The sequence below is a fragment of the Balaenoptera acutorostrata genome, chromosome 13, assembly GCF_949987535.1.
Source record: "Balaenoptera acutorostrata chromosome 13, mBalAcu1.1, whole genome shotgun sequence".
NCBI lineage: Eukaryota > Metazoa > Chordata > Mammalia > Artiodactyla > Balaenopteridae > Balaenoptera > Balaenoptera acutorostrata.
The window spans coordinates 56,626,141-56,649,880 of NC_080076.1; the positions used below are offsets into that span (position 1 = coordinate 56,626,141).

The 23,740-nt window shown below is 37.0% G+C and overlaps 1 long non-coding RNA gene across 5 annotated transcripts in view; it reads left to right on the forward strand.

The window, feature by feature from the left end:
• The window catches only part of LOC130704610 (uncharacterized), a 169,063-nt gene that overhangs the window by 76,600 nt on the left and 68,723 nt on the right, over positions 1-23,740 (forward strand). For 4 of the 5 annotated variants that reach the window (XR_009005033.1, XR_009005032.1, XR_009005036.1 and 1 more), the window contains exon 4: positions 7,914-8,092. The exons of the other annotated variant lie outside the window; for it this stretch is intronic. This is a non-coding gene — a long non-coding RNA (uncharacterized LOC130704610). The remainder of the gene's footprint in view (positions 1-7,913; positions 8,093-23,740) is intronic. 5 annotated transcript variants of the gene reach the window in all.

Genomic DNA, 23,740 nt, shown 5'->3' on the forward strand with positions numbered 1-23,740 from the left:
TAATATCTGAAACACTGAATAATTGGAAACCATATAAATCTCCAACAAGACGAACGTGGTTAAAAGAATCAAAGTATTGCATCCATGTAATAGAAGACTATGCAACCATTAAACCAGGACTGGAAAGAATATTCAATAACATTGTATAGTTAGGTTTAAAAAAAAAAAAAGGCAAACAGAAAACAGTGTGTAGAAAATGATCTCAACTTTCAAAATGCAAATTTGTTTAAAAATAAGAAACACATAGGGGCTTTCCTGGTGGCGCAGTGGTTGAGAATCTGCCTGCCAATGCAGGGGACACGGGTTCGAGCCCTGGTCTGGGAAGATCCCACATGCCACGGAGCAACTGGGCCCGTGAGCCACAATTACTGAGCCTGCGCGTCTGGAGCCTGTGCTCCACAACAAGAGAGGCCGTGATGGTGAGAGGCCCGCGCACCGCGATGAAGAGTGGTCCCCACTTGCCACAACTAGAGAAAGCCCTCGCACAGAAATGAAGACCCAATACAGTCATAAATAAATAAATAAAAAGAACGTGAATTTCTTTAAAAAAAAAAAATTGATTAAAGTTAAATAAAAATTAAAAAAAAAAAAAGAAACACATAAAACAAAAAATCAGTAATACTCTGAGTCTTATGGGATATTTTTATTCTTTCTTAATGTTAATCTTGATTCTATAAATTTGCATCAAGTACACTTATTTTCCTTGACTTAAATAAAAATGAATATAACTTGGTAATGAGTTGCCTCTAAACATAATATTACAATATATTTCAAAGCAAAAAATGTGATTGTAAAATTTGTCATAGTCTGTTTGCTCTTATAGGCTATTCATAAACTATGACATAAACCAAAAGTAATGTGAATTAAAATTGTGTGAGTTGTTATGGATTTGCTGCTGAAAAGTAAGGCAAGAGTAATAGACCGATAATGATCCAATAATGATCTTTAAGTATTTCAAAACAGAAGTCAATTCACTGAATAATATTCTTTAGAAGTGGAGGGATATACTATGGACTAAAACTCAACCTTTAGTAAAAGAAAAGAACAAGAGAGAAAATAGAAAGGATAAGGTGATATAGAAAGGGTAAAGATCTTATTTTCCTTCCTTTTACACCCATAATGGCGATGTTGTTAATAAGTGTACCATAAAACTTACCTTAATTCTACTCATTGAATCAAATGAGTTGTTTGTTTCCAAAACCTGCATCTGCAAAAAATGTCCTCTGTGAATAAATACAAGGGACATCAAGAATTAATAGGCAAAATATCCATTTTCAGCAACCCAGAAATCCAGACATCTCCTTTTAATTACATATATCCATATCGATAGCAATATCAATATTGATACAGATATAAAATGCTAGAGAAATATTTGTAAACAAGTCTTTTTGAATGCATTTGTGAGCTGAAAGAAGTAATGAGCTTAAACTAAAAACAAGTATATAATAATGGTGGGAACACAGAATTAAGTGGAAGAGTAGAGTCATGCACACTTGAAGCCTTTTGTTGAACCAGAGAAAGTCACGTTTAGTTTTTTTCTCATCTTGTGGGTCTTGAAAGTACAGAAGACAAAACAGAGACACCCTCTGCCTGGAAAATAATAGAAGCAACTCCTCCCTCTTGGCCCCCCTTCCCCTTAAAGCCAGAAACACAACGGGGGTTTGTGTGAGTTTGCAGGAGAGGAGGGAGGAAAGACCACTACCCAACCAGGAATACTCAAGTCTTGGTGTTGATTCCAGAGTAAAAACACCTTCCCTGAGAATGAAAACCTTCAGTAGGTCTCACATGGGTTTGCAGCCAAACTTCAAATTTATTTGGATTTTCTGAAAAATTTCAGGCCAGGAACTAAGTGTAAAGTGGCCTCCAAGGATATACAAGGTTCTGATCTAGTAGCGGTGCTCACACTGGGAAACGTGGATTGGACAAAGAATTTCTAAGATTGACCCCTTGTGCGATTTGAATTTTGAAACGTCTGTTTATAAAATTTTTGAAATTAAGTGATCCTAGACTGAGAGTGTCCGTAGTATGTTCCTGGTTAAGAATTGCTAATAGATATATTCCCAGAATCTATGGATTTATGAAGAATGACTCTTTAGAAAATGTCACAAAAACTAGAGTCTAAAATAAAGACATTTCATAAACAAAATGCTCCCTACTTTGAAAAATAGTCACACAGCAGCTCACTTGAAGACCTCATCTATTATGCTGAACCAGAGTGGCTGTTTTATATAGTGATATGACCAATTTTCTTCTTATGCCATTCTTAATTTCTTTGGTCTCTCAAAGATAGCTTGGAATCAGAACTGCCTCTAAAAATTAGGATTGAAGGACTGAACACTTCAGAGGCCTATGTATTTACTTGTTTTCTTATTTTTAAAGAGCTCACTAGTTTCAGAAACAAAGCAAAACAAGAAACCTAAGAATGGAAAAGAAACATTCAGGCATAAAAGTACGTAATATTTCCGGATGCAAGAAGGATGTTGATACCTTTGCTTCAAGTTTAAAGTCCAATAAAGGATGCCTTATAATAATGAATTTTAATTTCAAGCTAACTGTAATGGCTTTATACATGCACACACACACACACACACACACACACCCCTTTGATTTGCAGAAGGTGCCAGAGTATGCATAAGACAGAGGAAAACACTTGGAACTTTACATATACTGAGTGATGGGTCTTGGGGAAGCCAGGATATATGAAGCAAAGGATCTTAAATGAAAAAAAAAAAAAAGAGTATCCACATGAGACAGCTGAGGTAGAAGCCTGCAATCCTAGCTGTTGTAAAGAACAATGGCAGTTGAACTAGAGCAACGTGTCCAGTCTTCTATCTGTGACTCTGTCAATTATATTTATTACCAGAACCCCTGAGTAAAAAGCTGGTTGTATATTTCTAATGCTAATTTGTCTGTCCACACTTTGGAGAAGAGATAGCAAGGTGATATCTGGAATTGAAAGGTATGTGTGGTTATCAGAAGACTCAGAAACACTTTTCTGGTGGACACTGGGTCAGGAAGAAGCCACATATGCTCAGCTATAGGAATAGTCCCTGCCCCACTTCACAGCTAGAAACATACTCTGTGGAGAGGAGCATGGAAAACAGCCCTACTCACATATAACATATGCATGTCAACTGAAATATTATCCTCTTCAAATTGTACTCTTTTCGATTATTACATTTCTCAAAGCACAACTAAAAACCAAGGGTTAGCAGAAAAAGACAACATTAATACAATGCTTACTGCTTACCAAACATTGGATATGTTTATTGTGTCATCACACTTAATAACACACTAGTGTCAGATTTGTATTCTTATTCCCATTTTGCATACAGGGCAAAGTGAGATAAATTGCCTGAGGTTTTTTTAAAGCTATAAATAGAAATGTAGAGATTTGAGTCCATTCCTCTTTGACTATAAATGAAGTGTGCTGTACAAACACAACAGCTGTCACTCATGGCGTGTATCATGTGCCGACCCTACAGTAAATCAGTTGCATTGTATCCTTATAACAATGCTGTAAGTGTTCTTATTTCCCACTTTTATAGAGAAGAAAAACACTGTTTAAGAGATTAAGTAACAACCAAGGGCACAGAATTTCAATAGCTGGAGCCAAGATAAAAATCCATATCTGTGTATCTAAACTCTAAGTATTTATCGCTGCACTCTCCTTCCTCTGTATTTACAATTCTTGCCTGGAAACTTCTACTCACACTGGGACTTGCCAGATTATTAGCTTTGACCCCTTGGGGCCTTAGGCTAACTAAGTAAAATAAGCTCACAAAATCTACGACATCTCATTGACCTCAGGATTTTAGCACCATGGTAGGGCTTATAACAGCCTGTCTGATAATAACTCCTGAGACCAACCTGTAGTTTTAAAAATTAGGGATTATTGGCTTCTTGCCATAAGGCAGGACACTCTAAGAAAAACCTGGAATGCCTCTTCCCAAACAAAGAACTAGATAAGGTTATTATAGAATTTGGGCATGGGGGTAGGGAAGTGAGAAGTTTAGATAATTTTATTAAGCAATGTTTGGCTCAAGGTAAAGCAGAACTGTGTGGAAATACCAGTCCTGGGCTACAAAGTAGATTTAGGGCTATGTTTCCTTGGAAGATACAATGTTAAGGTAAATAAGGAATGCCTTGTCTGGAAATCCCTTCTCTGGAATCTGCAGGACTGCTTCTATGCATCTGAGACTCAGATAATTCACGTAAGAGTAGGCTGTTCCGTTCTTAGTGAAATGGTATCAAGCAGCAAAGTTTCTGAGGGAAACAGTTTTAGTCTTCACAAAACTAAGTCCTGTCCTTCTGTTAAAGAACAAAATGAAGTTTTTACAGGTTTACAGGGTTGAGCAGGCAACTTTTCAAGACTAGTTAAAAAAATGCATATCTCTCAAGATAAGTCACGTCTCCAAACTGCATCATTTCCCAGCACCTTCCTAGTTTAACACCGTTGCCACGGCCTCAATGTCTGAGATCCCTTGACAAGCAAAAGGACACTCCAGGCAGGATGTGGAGTGGGGAGAGCAGGAAAGGGAGTCACTGAGGAAGGTAGGAGGCTCCCTGGGGGGGCGGGGGAGCAGTGCCCAGCAATGGGCTCGGGGGGACTGGGAACCGATGGTATAGCAGATAGTCATCTGATAGGACAAAAGGAATAAATGCAAAGAAGGAATATGCCGACTTCCCTTCTCTCTGTGAATTAGTGGGAAGAGAAGAAGGAATGGTCCTTCACTGGAAAGTTCTTTAAGGGATGTTTTGGTGCCAAGGCAATGTTAGCTTCAGGTAAAAAGCAAAGACAGAAAACACTGAAAAAGAAGATGAAAGTTTTCCTCAATTACAAAATTCTCCTAATGGAAAAAACTTCAATTCCCTGGAAGACTGTAAAAGGCACCTGGAACAGTTCTTGGCTCATGGGAAGATGGAATTATGAAGTTGCCTGAAAAATGGCAGAACGTAGTGGAAAAAATGGTGAATACATTGTTCAATAAAGTTATTGGTGAAAATGAAAAAAAAACAAAAAAACACATAGCAGAAAAAAAACTGGCAGGAAAAATAACAGGAGTCCAGTAGTCTTTGGGAGGGAAAAAGAGTAATGGTGGTGAGGGTTTGTGCCTTGGATTATCTTTCAACTGCACAAGGGTTTAAGACTTAGGGTGTTGGAGATGTAACCAGAGGAGACAATTGCATGTAAGAGGAGAGATTGCTAAGGTAATGAAATTTAATTATTAGAGAAGTTTGTAGAATTCACCATTTCCCAAGTTACAAATGGAAACTCAAGAGTTATGCCCTGGATATGACAGAAATCACTAGATGTCTCTTAACACTTGCTCTCCACTCACCCTTTCTCTCCTGTAATAGAACCTTCAATTTCAGTGGGGCACAAGGCTGTATAAATAAATACTACATTTCCCAGCCTCCCTTGAAGTTAGATGTGTCCATGTGACTAACATATGGACAAAAGGACACAAGTAGAAGTGGACTGTAGAGCTTCTAGGAAATGTCTGTTTTGGGCCATTTTTTTCAATATTTTTGCCTGTGATGGCTGGAACCTGAGCCACATCCTGGACCATAAGGTAGAAGTCACGTGCCGAGGAAGGCAAGTCAGCAAACTAGAAGGAGCCCTGATGATTCTGTGAAGCCATCGTACCAGAGCTGGACTGCCAATCATTTTTCATGAGTGAGAAATAAGCATCTTATTTAATCCACTGTCATTTGTGGCTCTTTGTCACTCACAGCCCCATGCAATCCTAGATGACACATCGGTCCTTGGCTTTAATAGCAAAGCCCTACGATTGGACATTGGCTTTGTTATATTGTGCCCCCCACTAAGATGCCGTGTCACAAAACTGTGCATCGGTTACAGAGGCAATTTGAGATTAAAACATAATAAAATAATATTCTTGGACAAAAACATGGCACTGTATTTAAAACACATGAAGATTGAATAAAACTGTCATGAGGCTAATTTTGTTTTAATTGGAGTCAATGAAGTATAGTGGTCAAGAGTGTACATTCTGGAAATCAAATCCTTTCTCTGCCACCTACTGTGTAAATGGGGCCAAATTACTTTCCTTCTCTTTGCCTCAGTTTCCACATCTGTAAAATGATAATAATTACAGAACCTCTTCTCTAGGGCTGTTGTGAGAACCAAATGACTTAATATTTGTGAGTTGCTTAGAGTAATGCCTGGCAAATAGTAAATTGCATTAACCAACCTACCTAACCTAAAAAAATATTTCATGTCCATGAATAGCTAAATTTAAGGTTAGACAATAGAATGCACTCTTTGATGAGGAGAACAAAGTTAATAGGAGATGGCACTTGATATTACTCCATACAGTAATGGAAAGAGAATTTATCACCCAAGAGCTATCCTTCCCATGGACCATTCCAAATATGTAAGCAGAACTGGCATAATTCAATTTTAGGGTTTGCAAATGTCACTACAACTGTCAATGAAATGGAAAACTCTGTCATATATTTAAAGAAATAACCTGAAGTATACTGAAGTATCTTTATGTCCATTAATTTTCTTGCCTCCCAATGCTGACTGCTCTAATTAAATAAGGAATAACTCTTAGTAATTATCTGATATAATTTTTCTATTTTTTGATATATAACTAGGTCATAAAATAAGTCTGGAAGTAATAGACTAAAATTTTAAAAGATCTTCATGCATTATTTTTAATTTCCTGCAAGAGGAAAAATTGCAATTTTCTATGGAACTTTCACAGAAAGTTAAAAATGTTACAGATATGGAAACCTTTCAACAGTTCTTTTAGCCTATAAATTTTTGGATAAACCAAACAGAGATACGAGAACCTCTTTTCAGTACAGTAAGTAGGTTAAAACATTGTAATTGATGTAATTGTCATCCACGGTCAAGGATGCTCCTTTTCCCTCACCTTCCCTTATTGTCAGGTTTTATCTTTTTCCCTTGATATGTTATCTCAGTCTTTAAATGGCTTCTCTGCATACTGAATGAAAGTATGCCGGCCAGTTCGAATCTTTGTCACCACTCAGCATACTGAAAATAAATTTATAAATAGCAAGCTTGAAAGGTCTAGCTGGGAAAATACAAAAGCTCAAGGAGGAATCATGCAGGATGAGCAGCTGGCCTTTCTTCTTCTCGTAGAATTGCAGTTTATAAACTTCCTCTCTGAGGCTTTTGCACCATACTGGGAAACTTCCAAATATAACTCCATTACAGAGCCATCTGAAGAAGCTAAAAATCATCCATGCTGATCCACAGTGTAAAACATATGACGTCCAATATTTGTCAAAATATTTCACCTCTGCAGCCACTGAACCTGTAATGACAAGGACTAAGAATGGGTTGACAACAAGAGCACAATTAGTACTCGCTGGAGAAAACTGAAGGGACGTTTGAAATAAACCTTTAAGAGTAGAAGACATACTTTAAAACAGTGTTTTTTTGACATTTAAAAATATACTAGAAAATTTCCCACCATTAAATGCCTTAAGTATTCTAAAGTTTTGATTTTCTTTTTCCTTAGCCCACAGATCTTGACAACCAACAACACTTATTAAGATCCTCTTGTACTTGGAACTTTATTGGGCATCATCTTGTATTTTATTTTTGCTCAGAGATATATTCTGTCAAATTTTGCCCATTCCAAGTCTACAAACACAGACTTGTAGACGCTGAATGAGCACCATCGTTCCTGGTCTGGGCAGAAAAGATTTGGAAAGATTTAATGTTGTGCTGTTTAAGGTCAAAAATGACTATGGGGCAATTAACTGAAGGAGTTCTTTTAAAAATCAATATAAGATAACTCAATTAGAAATCACCAGCGTATACCTGAAACTGTTTTTCTCCCTGTTTGTTTTGAAAATTTCATCGGATGAGATTTTATTTTTTACATTCTGTTTCCATCTGTTCTCGTCAGAGTTCTGCCTAAGTTACTTTGGTAACTAAAGAATACCAGAAATCTCACAGACTCAGTACCAAGGCTGAAGAAGCAAGTTTGAAAATGGACCAAAAGCAATGGAAGCCAAGTAACTGAAACTTCAGTTGAAATCATGCCATCTGATGAATCTGGTGAAAATGCCACTTCCTCTACCACTGGTATGGCTGCCACTAACAACACAGGGGATGTTGATGATGGAGGAGGCTATGCACGTGAGGGGGCAAAGGGCATACAGGAGATCTCTGTGCTGTCTGCGCAGCACTGCTGTGAACCTATCACTACTCTATGAAGTCTATTTAAAAACAGGAGTAAAGTATGGAAAGGGAAAAACAGGTTAACTTTACAGTGGCGAAACCTGGCAGACATCATCTTAACTAAGTGATCAAGTGACTTTTAAAAAATTTTTTATTGAGATATAACTGACTTATATAGTGTATTAGTTTCAGGTGTACAACATATTGATTTGATACATGTATATACTGGAAAATGATCACCACAATAAGTCTAGTCAACGTCCATCAACCATTACACATAGTTGTAATTTTTTTTCTTAGGATGAGAACTTTTAAGATCTACTCTCTTAGCAACTTTTAAATATACAATAAGTATTATTAACTACAGTCACTATGCTGTACATTACATCCCCAGGACTTATTTTTTTACAATGGAGGTTTGTATCTTTTGACCACCTTCACCCATTTTGCTCACCCCCGCTCCCATCCCCCACCTTGGGCAATGACCAATCTGTTCTCTGTATCTATAAGTTCTGTTTGGTTTGTTTATTTTTTAAGATTCCACAAATCAGTGAGATCATATGGTATTTGTCTTTCTCTGTCTGACATTTCACTTAGCATAATGCCCTCAATGTTCATCCATATTGTCACAAGTGACAAGAGTTTCCTTCTTTTTATGGCTGAATAATATTCCATTGTGTATATATACCACATCTTCTTCATCCATTCATGCATCAGTGGACACGTAGGTTGTTTCCATGTCTTGATTCTTGTAAGTAATGCTGCAATGAACATGGGAGGTATCATTTCCAATAAGTGTTCTTATTTCATTCAAATAAATACTCAGAAATGGAATTGCTAGATAATGTAATAGTTCTATTTTTAATTTTTTGAGGAACCTCCATACTGTTCTCAATAATGGCTGCACCAGTTTACATTTCCAACAACAGTGCAAAAGTGTTTGCTTTTCTCATATCCTTGCTAACACTAATTTCTTGCCTTTTTTTTTTCTTTAGCATCTTTATTGGAGTATGTGTTAGTTGCTGATGTATAACAAAGTGAATCAGCTATATGTATACATATATCCCCATATCACCTCCCTTTTGCGTCTCCCTCCCACACTCCCTATCCCACCCCTCTAGGTGGTCAAAAAGCACCGAGCTGATCTCCCTGTGCTATGGGGCTGCTTCCCACTAGCTATCTATTTTACATTTGGTAGTGTATATATGTCCATGCCACTCTCTCACTTTGTCGCAGCTTACCCTTCCCCATCCCCATGTCCTCAAGTCCATTCTCTACGTCTGCGTCTTTATTCCTCTCCTGCCCCTAGGTTCTTCAGAACCATTTTTTGTTTTTATTAGATTCCACATACATGTGTTAGCATACGGTATTTGTTTTTCTCTTTCTGGCTTACTTCACTCTGTATGACAGACTCTAGGTCCATCCACCTCACTACAAATAACTCAGTTTCGTTTCTTTTAATGGCTGAGTAATATTCCATTGTATATATGTGCCACATCTTCTTTATCCATTCATCTGTCGATGGACACTTAGGTTGCTTCAATGTCCTGGCTATTGTAAATAGAGCTGCAATGAACACTGTGGTAAATGACTCTTTTTGAATTCTGGTTTTCTCAGGGTATATGCCCAGTAGTGGGATTGCTGGGTCACATGGTAGTGCTATTTTTAGTTTTTTAAGGCACTTCAATACTGTTCTCCATAGTGGCTGTATCAATTTACATTCCCACCAACAATGCCAGAGGGTTCCCTTTTCTCCACACCCTCTCCAGCATTTATTGTTTGTAGATTTTTTGATGATGGCCATTCTGACTGGTGTGAGGTGATACCTCATTGTAGTTTTATTTTGCATTTCTCTAAAGATTAGTGATTTTGAGCATCCTTACATGTGTTTGTTGGCAATCTGTACGTCTTCTTTGGAGAAATGTCTATTTAGGTCTTCTGCCCATTTTTGGATTGACTTGTTTGATAGTGTCTGGCCTTACATTTAGGTCTTTAATCCATTTTGAGTTTATTTTTGTGTATGGTGTTAGGGAGTGTTCTAATATCATTCTTTTAAGTGGAGCTATCCAGTTTTCCCAGCACCACTTATTGAAGATGCTGTCTTTTCTCCATTGTATATTCTTGCCTCCTTTATCAAAGAAAAGGTGAGCATATGTGCATGGGTTTATCTCTGGGCTTTCTATCCTGTTCCATTGATCTATATTTCTGTTTTTGTGCCAGTACCATACTGTCTTGATGACTGTAGCTTTGTAGTATACTCTGAAGTCAGGGAGCCTGATTCCTCCAGCTCCATTTTTCTTTCTCAAGATTGCTTTGGCTATCGGGGTCTTTTGTGTTTCCATACAAATTGTGAAATTTTTTGTTCTAGTTCTGTGAAAAATGCCAGTGGTAGTTTGATAGGGATTGCATTGAATCTGTAGATTGTTTTGGGTAGTAGAGTCATTTTCACAATGTTGATTCTTCCAATCAAAGAACATGGTATCTCCATCTGTTCGTTTCATCTTTAATTTCTTTCATCAGTATCTTATAGTTTTCTGCATACAGGTCTTTTTTCTCCATAGGTAGGTTTATTCCTAGGTATTTTATTCTTTTTGTTGCAGTGGTAAATGGGAGTGTTTTCTTAATTTCTCTTTCAGAGTTTTCATCATTAGTGTATAGGAATATGAGAGATTTCTGTGCATTAATTTTGTATCCTGCTACCTTACCAAATTCATTGATTAGCTCTAGTAGTTTTCTTGTAGCATTTTTAGGATTCTCTATGTATAGTATCATGTCATCTGCAAACAGTGACAGATTTACTTCTTCTTTTCTTATTTGGATTCCTTTTATTTCTTTTCCATCTCTGATTGCTGTGGATAAACTTCCAAAACTATGTTGAATAATAGTAGTGAGAGCGGGCAACCTGTCTTGTTCCTGATCTTAGTGGAAATGGTTTCAGTTTTTTACCATTGAGAACGATGTTGCCTGTGGGTGTGTCATATATGGCCTTTATTATGTTGAGGTAAGTTTCCTCTTTGCCTACTTTCTGGAATGTTTTTTATCATAAATTGGTGTTGAATTTTGTCAATAGCTTTTTCTGCATCTATTGAGATTATCATATGGTTTTTATCCTTCAGTTTGTTAATATGGTGTATCACATTGATTGATTTGCATATATTGAAGAATCCTTGCACTCCTGGGATAAACCCCACTTGATCATGGTGTATGACCCTTTTAATGTGCTGTTGGATTCTGTTTGCTAGTATTTTGTTGAGGATTTTTGCATCTATATTCATCAGTGATATAGGCCTGTAGTTTTCTTTTTTTGTAACATTTGTGTCTGGTTTTGGTATCAGCGTGGTGGTGGCCTCATAGAATGAGTTTGGGAGTGTTCGTCCCTCTGCTATATTTTGGAGGAGTTTGAGAAGGATAGGTGTTAGCTCTTCTCTAAATGTTTGATAGAATTCGCCTGTGAAGCCATCTGGTCCTGGGCTTTTGTTTGTTGTAAGATTTTTAATCACAGTTTCAATTTCAGTGCTTGTGATTGGTCTTTTCATATTTTCTATTTCTTCCTGGTTCAGTCTCGGATGGCTGTGCTTTTCTAAGAATGTGTCAATTTCTTCCAGGTTATCCATTTTATTGGCATATAGTTGCTTGTAGTAATCGCTCATGATCCTTTGTATTTCTGCAGTGTCAGTTGATACTTCTCCTTTTTCGTTTCTAATTCTATTGATTTGAGTCGTCTCCCTTTTTTTCTTGATGAGTCTGGCTAATGGTTTATCCATTTTGTTTACCTTCTCAAAGAACCACTAAAAAGTAAACTAAGATAATCATATAAATCGAAACTAGTCAGTCACATACAGCAAACCCCAAGTCTACAGTTGGTCCCAAATTCCACCACCTCAATTTTGGGATGATTCGTTGTCTATTCAGGTATTCCACGTATTCAGGGTACATGTAGTTGATTGTGGAAATTTAATCCACTGCTCCTGAGGCTGCACAGAGAAATTTCCTTTCTCTTTTTTTTTCACACATCTCTTGGGTTTCAGCTTTGGATTTGGCTCTGCCTCTGCATGTAGAGGTCGCCCTCTGGTGTCTGTTCTTTGCCCAGACACGAGGGGTTTAAAGGAGTGGCTGATTAGGGGGCTGTGGCTCACTTAGACCAGGGAGAGAGAGGGGTACAGCATGCGGGGCGATGCTGCGGTGGTAGAGGCCGGCATGATGTTGCAACAGCCTGAGGCATGCCATGTGTTCTCCTGGGGAAGTTGTCCCTGGATCACAGGACCCTGGCAGTGGTGGGCTGCACAGGCTCCTGCAAGGGGAAGTGTGGATAGTGACCTGAGCTTGCACACAGGATTCTTGGTGGCTGCATCAGCAGTGTTAGCGTTTCATGCCCATATCTATTGTCCGCACTGATAGCCGTGGCTCGTGCCCATCTCTGGAGCTCGTTTAGGCAGTGCTCTGAATCCCCTCTCCTCATGCACCCTGAAACAATGGTCTCTTGACTCTTAGGTAGTTCCAGACTTTTTCCCAGACTCCCTCCTGGCTAGCTGTGGCGCACTAGCCCCCTTCAGGCTGTGTTCACGCAGCCAACCCCAGTCCTCTCCCTGGGATCTGACCTCTGAAGCCTGAGCCTAAGGTCCCAGCCCTCACCCGCTCTGGCAGGTGAGCAGACAAGCCTCTTAGGCTGTTGAGTTCTGGTCGGCACCAAGCCTCTGTGTGGGAATCTCTCCACTTTGCCCTCTGCACCCCTGTTGCTGTACTCTCCTCCATGGCTCCGAAGTTTCCCCCGACCCTGCCCACCCCCCTCCCCACCAGTGAAGGGACTTCCTAGTATGTGGAAACTTTTCCTCCTTCACAGCTCCCTCCCAGACGTGCAGGTCCCGTCCCTATTCTTTTGTCTCTGTTTTTTCTTTTTTCTTTTGTCCTACCCAGGTACGTAAGGAGTTTCTTGCCTTTTGGGAAGTCTGAGGTCTTCTGCCAGCATTCAGTAGGTGTTCTGTAGGAGTTGTTCCACATGTAGATGTATTTTTGATGTATTTGTGGGGAGGAAGGTGATCTCCACATCTCACTCCTCTGCCATCTTGAAGGTCTCCTCTAATTTCTTGTCTTTTTGATAATAGTCATTCTAAGTCTTCACACTTCTAGGTGTGAAGTGATGTCTCATTATGGTTTTGATTTGTATTTCCCTGATGATTAGTGATGCTGAGCACCTTTTCATGTGCCTGTTTGCCATCTGTATGTCTTCTTTGGAAAAATGTCTATTTAGAATTCCTGCCCATTTTTTAATCAGATTGCTTGGGGCCTTTTTTGCTATTGAGTTGTAGACGGTCTTTATATATTTTGGATATTAGCCCCTTATCAGATATATGATTTGCAAATATTTTCTCCCATTTGGTACATTGTCTTTTCACTCTGTTGATGGTCTTTAAGGTTTGATATAGTCTCAATTATTTATTTTTGCTTTTGTTGCCTTCGCTTTCAGTGTCAAATCAAAAAAATCATCACCAAGACTGACATCAAGACACTTATTATCCATGTTTTCTTCTACTTTTGTGGTTCCAGGTCTTACATTACGTCTTTATCCATTTTGTGTATGGTATAAGATAGTGGTCCAGTTTCATTCATTTTGCATGATGCTGTCTAGCTTTCCCAACACCATTTATTGAAGAGACTATCTTTTCTACATTGTATATTCCTGGTTCTTTTATCATACATTAACTGATCATATATTCAGAGGTTTATTTCTGGGCTCTCTATCCTGTTATATTGATCTATGTGTCTGTTGTCATGCCAGTACCATACTGTTTTGATTACTATAGCTTTGCAATATAGTTTGAAATCACAGTGCATGATGCCTCCAGCTTTGTTCTTCTTTCTTAAGATTGTTGTCTATTTGTCTTTGGTGGTTCCATACAAATGTTAGGATTGTTTGTTCCATTTCTGTGAAAAATGCCATTGGAATATTGATAGAGATTGAATTGAATCTGTAGATTGCTTTGGATTGTATGGACATTTTAACAATATTAATTCTTCCAATCAATGAGCAAAGATTATCTTGCCATTTATTTGTGTCTTATTCAATTTCTTTCATCATTTCTTATAGTTTTCAACGTCCAGGACTTTCATCTCTTTGGTTAATTTTTTTCTAAGTATTTATTTTTTTGGTGCAATTGTAAATGGGATTGTTTTCTTAATTTCTCTTTCTGATAGTTCATTATTAGTGTATGCAAATGCAAATGATTTTGTATACTGATTTTAGAGAGTTTTACTTTACAGTAAAGAAACGTGGAACATACCACCTTAATTAAGTGATCAAGTTAAATATTAGTGATGTCATGTGGATCTTATTGCAGCCCCTAATATGATGAGATGAGGGGACACGTCATCTATGTGATGTTCTCTGTAGAAACCCGTAGCCCAGTCTATCATGAGGAAACATCAACCAATCCCAAGTTGAGGAATGTCCTACAAAATACCTGACCAGTAATCTTCAGAATTGTCAATGTCTCGAAAAACAAGAAAAGACTGAAAACCTGTCATAGATTGGAGGAGACTAAAGAGACAGAAAAACTAAATGCAATATGATATCCTAGATTAGATCCTGAAACAGAAAAGACATTAACTTAAAATTTAGTATAATTCAACTAAAGTGTGCAGTTTAGTTAATATGATTGTACCAATGGTAATACCTTAGTTTTGACAAATGTACCATGTTATATAAGGTTCCATCATTAAATAAGGTCTTCCATTAGGTGAAACAAGGGGAAGGGAATATGGAAATCCTCTGTACTATCTTTGCAAATTTAAAAATTATCCCCAAATAAAGTTCGTTTTTAAAGAATAAAACATAAATTCCATTGGTATAAAAAATTTAAAACATAAGACATTAAAATTAAAGATTAACTTTATGAAATGAAATTTTAAGACTGTATAAGTAGAGAAAGTTTGGAATTACTAGGAATTAAGAATTTTTAAAGGTTAATGTGTATATATATAAATATTTATATATGTGCATAATATATATGTATATTTATATAATACATATAAATGAAAGATTAGAGGAAATATTTTAAAGGAAATAGTAGATGAAGTATTTTAAAATTTAAATATCTTAAATATCTAGAGATGAGAGAGAATTGAATGAATAAAAAAAATTAAAGAACCACCCAAAAGTAAAATCCATCAACTAATATTATTTGAAAAAAACTTTAAAAACCTTCAATGGTTTTTGAATATCTGCAAACAAAGCAACCAACAAAGGACTGATCTCCAAAATATACAAACACCTCATGCAGCTCAATATCAAAAAACCAAAACACCCAATCAAAACATGGGCAGAAGATTTAAATAGACATTTCTCCAAGGAAGACATACAGATGGCCAAAAAGCACATGAAAAATGCTCAACATCACTAATTATTAGAGAAATGCAAATCAAAACTACAATGAGGTATCATCTCACACTGGTCAGAATGGCCATCATCAAAAAACCTACAAACAATAAATGCTGGAGAGGGTGTGGAGAAAAGGGAACCCTCCTACACTGTTGGTGGGAATGTAAATTTGTACAATCACTGTGGATAGCAGTATGGAGGTTCCTTAAAAAAACTAAACATAGAGCTACCATATGATCCAGCAATCCCACTCCTGGGCATATATCTGGAGAAAACCATAATTTCAAAAGATACATGCACCCCAGTGTTCATTGGAGCACTATTTACAATAGCCAAGACATGGAAGTCACCTAAATGTCCATCGACAGAGAAATGGATAAAGAAGATGTGGTACATATATACAGTGGAATATTACTCAGCCATAAAAGAATGAAATAAAGCCATTTGCAGCAACATGGATAGACTGGAAATTATCATACTAAGTGAGCAAAGACAGAGAAAGACAAATATCTTATGTTATCGCTTATATGTGGAATCTAAAAAAATGATACAAATGAACGTATTTGCAAAACAGAAATGACTTAACAGATATCGAAAACAAACTTACGGTTACCAAAGGGGAAAGGTGGGGGGGAGTGATAAATTAGGAGTTTGGGATTAACATACATACTACTACATATAAAATATATAATCAACAAGGACCTACTGTATAGCACAGGGAAGTCTACTCAATATTCTGTAATAACCTATATGGGAAAAGAATCTGAAAAATAATGGATATATTTATATCCTATATATATATATATATATATATATATATATATATATATATATATATATATATATATATATATATATATATATATCTGAATCACTTTGCTGTATACCTGAAACTAATACAACATTAAATCAACTATACTCCAATATAAAATAAAAATTAAATTAAAAAAATCTAGAGATGAGAGAGAATTGAATGAACAACAACAACAAAATATTAAAGAACCAACCGAAAGTAAAATCCATCAACTAAAATTATTTGAAGAAAACTTCCAAAACCTTCAATGGCTTTTCATATTCTACAGAATAAGCCACACGTACATCATTAACATCGTGAAATTCTGAATCATTTTTTAATTAGAAATTACAGGAAGATCATTCTTCTGGTTTGAAATAGAGTCATATTAGTTGCTCTTAATGCAACTATCCCAAATTCTTACCCAAAAGATAAAAAATTAAGTAAGGTAAACTAAGATCAGGAATCAACATTTTGACAAAAAAAAAAAGCAAGGATTATGTGTAAAGCAAATGAAACAGACTTAAAACATCTAACTTTGGACTCTTTTATTGGGCTTGTGAGGCAGCTCACTAAACGTAAGGTCTTAATCCATCTCCCCAGTCTGTTCTTGGATCAGCAAACAGAAAATGACATTCTGATTCTTCTTCTCTGAGAGGGCTGCTTTTGAAGTTGCCTCCTCTCTATCCCACGACTTTTCTCTTTATTCACCTTCCCAAGTATTAGAACTTCAGAAATCAATTCATGGTAAGCATCAGCTCCAGCAGAGGTGACTTAGGAGGGGATGGTGATGGATGTGTAGTTCAGGAAGTAGTTGCAGTGGTAGAACATTGAACTCTGGGAACTATAGCTCCTCCAAGGCAAGCATCCTCAGGGGAGGAAGGGGAAGAGTTAGAGAATGAGAGATCTGTTAGCAATTCTATTAATATTAGATTCTGAGATTGTAATTCTTTCATATATTCATCTGCTCAAAACTTCAGAAAGAGATAAGTAGAAGTAGAAGATAATTCCAAAGATATGCATTATCTAGACTGTTCTGGAATACATCAACTTTTGGTTCAGTTCTCAATATGGAAAGAATAATAAAACAGAAACCGATTGAATTTAAAAGTGGGCCTAAGGCAATATATAGAAGTTTATCTGTTTGAAAACACTTGACGATGGATAAACAGGGGGAAAAAAATATGAGGTCTATCAAATATACTGTAAATAAAGAGAAATAAGCATCATTTGAGTTCCCCAAGGAAAAGTACACTTCTGAGATTAACCACCTATTTTCAACACAAGAAATTCTTAGAAAATGTGTACTCTAAAGGCCAAACACATAAAAAGTAAGAGATTTAGAATAATAAAAAAGCAGAAGGAGATTCTTTTTAAAATTTTATAGTAGATGTCTGCTGTTTTGCTTGCTCAGTGTCACTTTCCTTTTTCTGTGATAACAAAGGCCATTTTTGTATCTGGAGATGCTCTTCTTCCACATGGCAAGACTGTGAATCACATGCTGGTTTCCATGCCTTCTGAAACGAGACTGAGTCATCTAAGTGTCCCCATAACCTTGAGATGCACTGATGGGTCCAGGGGTGGCCATGTCCAGAGCAAAAGTCCTTTTTTCAGGCACAAGTAGAATCCTGGAGAGAAGGAATCTCTCTCTTTCTGAGACCATGGGTTGCCAGGAATCACATGAGCCAGGCAGTGCTTATGCACTCATAATTTATCTCACAATATGAGATTTAGGCATGTAAGCTGCAGTTCACAGATGAGATGAGGACTCAGAGAGACTAAGAGCCTCTTCAAGTTCAATCAGGAATTAAGCAGAACCTTGGGAGCTTTCAGAAGATATCATTAACTTTTGATTAGTAAGAAAAGGACACAAGATTCTTTTTTTTTTGATTGAAGTATAGTTGACTTACAATATCATATTAATTTCAGGTGTACAACCTAGTGATTCGACATTTTTATAGATCACACTCTATTAACAAAATTCTTTATTTTTACTCTCTTAACCGATAGCTCAACTTTTGAAGATCGTATACTTCTTAACACTTTATCATAGAAAAAATAAAAGGTCAACTATTCCCCATTCAGTCTTGCTCAGACTCACTTTTCTAGAGTCTAGAAAAAGACTCATGAGAAGAGAATAAAATAATTCCCAATTATCATGTACCATTTTGAGTAAGCGCAAGAATGCGTATGCCTTAGATTTAAATAGTGCCTCTGTATCAACCACATTGTCTCACACTTTCCAAAGGAAAACAGATGTCTTCATTTCAAGCCCATCAGAGATGGTACTTGCAGTATTGTTACTACTGCCATGCACTCTGTCACAGCATATGTCAGTGGCAGAGCAGTTACCTAAGCAACACCTGCCTTGAATGTGAGCAACAATATTGGAAAAATCCCTCTACTGCTTTTGCCTTGATTTATTCCACCGACTTATTCTGTGTTCACTCTCCAGGCTGGGATGATATGTGAAAATGTGGCATTGACTCCAATTTATGCAATCCGCGTCAGTGGTATGCCAGCACCTAAATAAGCCGAGAATTCAGATTCTCTGTCCAGGCCAATAATATTAGCCATAAAAACAAAGTTGTCTCCAGCAGCCCACCTGTCATTAAAATGTATGTGACAGACTCATACTGATTTGCCATCTGTCAATGAATCATTTGGCAGGAAATTTTCTCCAATGTTATAATGTAATTTTCACATACACCCACAACACCCAGGGTCTAAGCAAAACAAAGGTCTGTATTAAGAACTAATACGTGCCAGAAATATTCATTAAAAATACTCTGTTGGATTTAGTCTTGCCAGATATCCTATATATCTTCTCCCTTTTCAAATGAGAAACTATTCAGAGAGATTAATAAATTGACCAACGTCACCAACTAGCAAGGGACAGAGGTGGGAATCAAACCCAAGCCTTATAAACCCAGGGCAAACCTCTCTCTGTATTACAACTACTTCTTAGAGGTTTATGATGTATGTCCTAACTCATCTTTGTTGTTGTTATTAATGTACAAAAGACGTTTAAAAATATATGCAGGTTCTATAGGACTACGAAATTTACAGGCTCTCCAAACATGTTAGACAATAGAGCTCATCCTTTTCACCTCCAATTCAGTGCAATAAGCTCTTCCATGATGGCCTGACTGGTGGTTGCCCAATCTCTGAGCACTCCTGGGGGCACAGTGACAAAGAACACACTGAGTTATAAAATAAGTCATTCAATGTTTGGAAATTCCCAAACATAAGAAAGTTTTAAAATCTACGTTGAGCAAAAATTTCCCTGTGTTAGATGTCTATCTTTCATAGTCTCAAGACACACTGAATAAAGTGAGTACTTATTTCACATAATGATCCTTTCAAAATCAAAAGACAGTGCTAATTCCTCTGAAAGTCTGCCTCTGGGTGGGATTAACACTGCATCTTTAAATGGTTCCCCCACGACATGGTTCCCAGTCCCTGCTTCTCTGGCATCCATGAAAGAGCATAATATGTCAGCTATGGACTGACTAACATAACAGGGTAAGGGGGGAAATGTCTCACAAATTGCTCTAGGTACTATATTTATGTTTACATAGGCTAACATTAAATCTGTTATTGTTCTATATGTCAATCATGCCACATTGTTGACTCATAATGAGTTCAGGCTCATTTAAAACCCTTGATCTCATATAAATAGCTAACAAGTCAGAGCAGTGCATGACAGTTAATATTTAAACTAAGATTTAGGAGTTAATTGCCTATATATTGTTAGTTTCAGGATTAACTTAACATTTTTTAAAGATTATAATTCTTTAAAATCATAATCCTTAATAATAACTAAGAGATATCTTTTAATGTGTCTACAATTTTTCAGGTATTACAAGTCTTATCTAATGAACGCTCACAACCACTCTATGAATTAGATATTATTATTCCCTTTTTATGTATAAGGGAAGCTAGAGTCAGACAGATTAAGGTCCCACAAAACAGGGACATGTTGCAATGAGATTTAAACCCAAGTGTGTCTGATTCTAAAGTCTTTGTTCTTTCCAGTATCGTACAGTCCTTCTACAGCTTTATGTCACTCCACAAATGTGATACATTTGTCTTCTATAACTTTATTCATTAATGATAAAAGTGTAAAATAACAAAATCAGACTAATATGCAAGTAAAGACTCCCTACAAGGATTAAAAAATGTAGCAATCAAAATCTTCACAGGATAGAGAACTGAATCATCTATGAATCCACTTAGCATTATTATTTCATCCAGCTTTATCTTTCTTATTTGCAAGGGTATCACAATAGTCTTGGCCAAATGCTTTACAGACTCTCAATTCTCTCTACTTATTTTGTAGCTCTATGAAATCATTAACTTTATTAAAAGAGTAAATGTCAGCAGGTGTTATTCTGATTTATTTTAATAAATTCATGTTGTACTCCAATTATTATTTAATTCCATTTAAAAATATTTAGAAACATGTATTTAATAACCTGCTCTAAAATTTTGCCATTTCAACATTAAGAACATTGTTTTATATTTCCAGAATGCAATTCTTTCCTTCCCTTTTTCCTTCCTTCCTTTCTTCCTTCCACACATAAAAATCACATTAAATACCTGCTGTATACTAGGCAATATGCTTGGTGCAGAAAAAACATACACACAAACAAATCAGAGTTTATCAGATTAGTGTAAGAGAGACACGTTAACAAGTAAGTATAGGAAGTTAGCTTACACTGTAATAAAAATACATACAAAGTGTTATGGAAATACAAGAGAAGAAATGCATAGTCCGGTATGGAGAACATGAAATATATATTTAAGCAAGTCTTTGAAAATAAGGAAATGCTCTCGAAGTGGACACACCAGAGAAAGGACAACTCAGACAGAGACAACGACAAAAGCAAAATAACAGAAGCAAATATCAGTGGGCTGTCAGCTGAGGATAAGACATGACAGTAAGTGACATATTTTGAGGGATCTGGTAACCCATGTTAAGTATCTGGTACTTTATCATAGGTCATAAGAAGCCATTGAAAGATTTTAATGAGATCCTATTTATCTTCTAGAAAGATAACTCTGGTAGCCATGTGGAGGATAGATTGGAAGGAGATGAATATAGAGTTAAGAGGACCAATTAGAAGAGTACTGTACTAGATCAGGTGAGAAAAAATGAAACTCTAGTTTAAGAAATTGGCAGAGAGACTCATGAACTATTGTGCCATGGGTGTTATGGTTAAGAACATGGGCCCAGGAGCCAAACATTCACTTACTAGCCACACAATCTTGGGTAAACTATTTAATGTTTTTCTGTCTCACTGTGCTCAGAAAATGAAGTTAATAGTGATCAAGTATATTAAGCAGGATAGTCCTCAAGAGATCTTAACTATTTACATTATTAATATTATTAAGACGAAGGATCAATTTTGAGGCTCAGATGCAAGACAACGAATTCCCAGACTGAATTTGAAATTTACAGAATATTCACTGGAGCTCCCTAGAAGGCTGGAGACATTTGAGTCTCAGGAAAGTACACAGTTATATCTCTATGGCTCTCAAAACCATCAAGATAGAAGAGATAATCCAGTAAAGATCAGGAGGAGGACAAGGTTAAGCTTGGCACTTGGAGGGACACTATCACTCAGAGGCAGATGCAAGAAGAGGAACCTGCACAGGAGGCTTAAACAGAGGATTGGGAAAAGAAACTGGAAAGAACACTCCATAACTCTCAGGGAGTAAAAAGGTTGAAGAACAGAGAATGGCTCAACACGACCAAAGGTGAGAAAGAGGACAGATAAAATGAACACAGTCAGGGATGTTGTTGGTAGAATAATGTTGACAGAATGTATTGTGTTAAGGAATCAGTGGGATGAAGGAACTGAAGAAAATGGACATCGGTGATGCTTTTAGGAAGCACGGCTATGAACGAGTAGTGGCTGGAGGGAGAGTACTTTTACAACAGAAAATGGGAAGAAGACAGTGAAGAAGAAGTTAATGCCTTAGGAAAGAGAAGATGATTTTAAGTTGCATAAGAGATTAGAGGTATGAGGATCCAAGACACCAGGGCAGAGGATAGCTCGATAGGAAGAAAGGTACATGTTTTCACCAAGAAGGAAGGAAATGATATAAAGACAAATAAAACTGCAATTTGGTAATGTGGGCAGACCCTCTATTTTCTCCATGATGTAAAAGATATAGTCACCTCCTGATAGTAAGACGAATAGGAACAATTTGCGGACCATGTGAAGGATTGTTATACATTAGGAGTTGTCCATGTAGGAAGAAGAAAGCAAATGGAATAGAAATCTATAAAAGGCTGCCATGTTGCATGGTGGACCAGATCGAGATTGGAAACCATAAATTTGTACACATATCTGTACTGTTATGTCATTTTCTTTCTTTTTTTTCTTAAAGGAATTTCCCAGTCATGTCTTTTTTTTTTTTTTTAATTTATTTTTGGCTGCATTGGGTCTTCGTTGCTGTGTGTGGGCTTTCTCCAGTTGTGGCGAGCAGGGCTACTCTTTGTTGCGGTGTGTGGACTTCTCATTGCAGTGGCTTCTCTTGTTGTGGAGCACCATGGGCTCTAGGCGCACGGGCTTCAGTAATTGTGGCACGTGGGCTCAGTAGTTGTGGCTCACGGGCTCAGTAGTTGTGGCTCGTGGGCTCTAGAGCACAGGCTCTGTAGTTGTGGCGCACGGGCTTAGTTGCTCCGCGGCATGTGGGATCTTCCCGGACCAGGGCTTGAGCCTGTGTCCCCTGCATTGGCAGGCAGATTCTTAACCACTGCGCCTCCAGGGAAGCCCATGTCATGGGCTTTAGTAATGTTTGGCCACCAGAATATAGCAACATGTACCATGCATTTTAAGTTAATTTTTCTCCTGAGATGCCTAAAAATGTGCCTTGCATATATTTGTTCATTTTAAGTCATGGTCATAGATGACTCTACAGCCTTCATGCTTGAATATTTAATTTCGAAGAGACAATCTAGTGCCATTTGTTTCTCTAAATCCTGGCTGTTAGATATGCCTTAAAGGCCTCATGAAAGAATGATGCTGATGCATGGAAATGAAAGTGAATCTCAAATTCCTGAAGTGTTATTCTTATAGCATCAATGATTATAGAAATGTATTCTCTGGTAGTTTTGCTGTGCCATCTGGAATGGCTTCCAGCATATGGAGTTACACTCCTGTTCCCAAGTCATGGTGGTCTCAGCCTACTAGAGATAAGGCCATCTGTAAATTAATAATTACCATTTTCCTTGTATTACTTCTGCTCAATATTTGCTATTATGTCATTAGCTGATTTAGAGATTCTATATTTTTAAACAAATATAGACTTTTTGTAGACATTTTTTTGCATATTTCTATATATTTTTGCTATCACCCCCCCAAAAAATGTT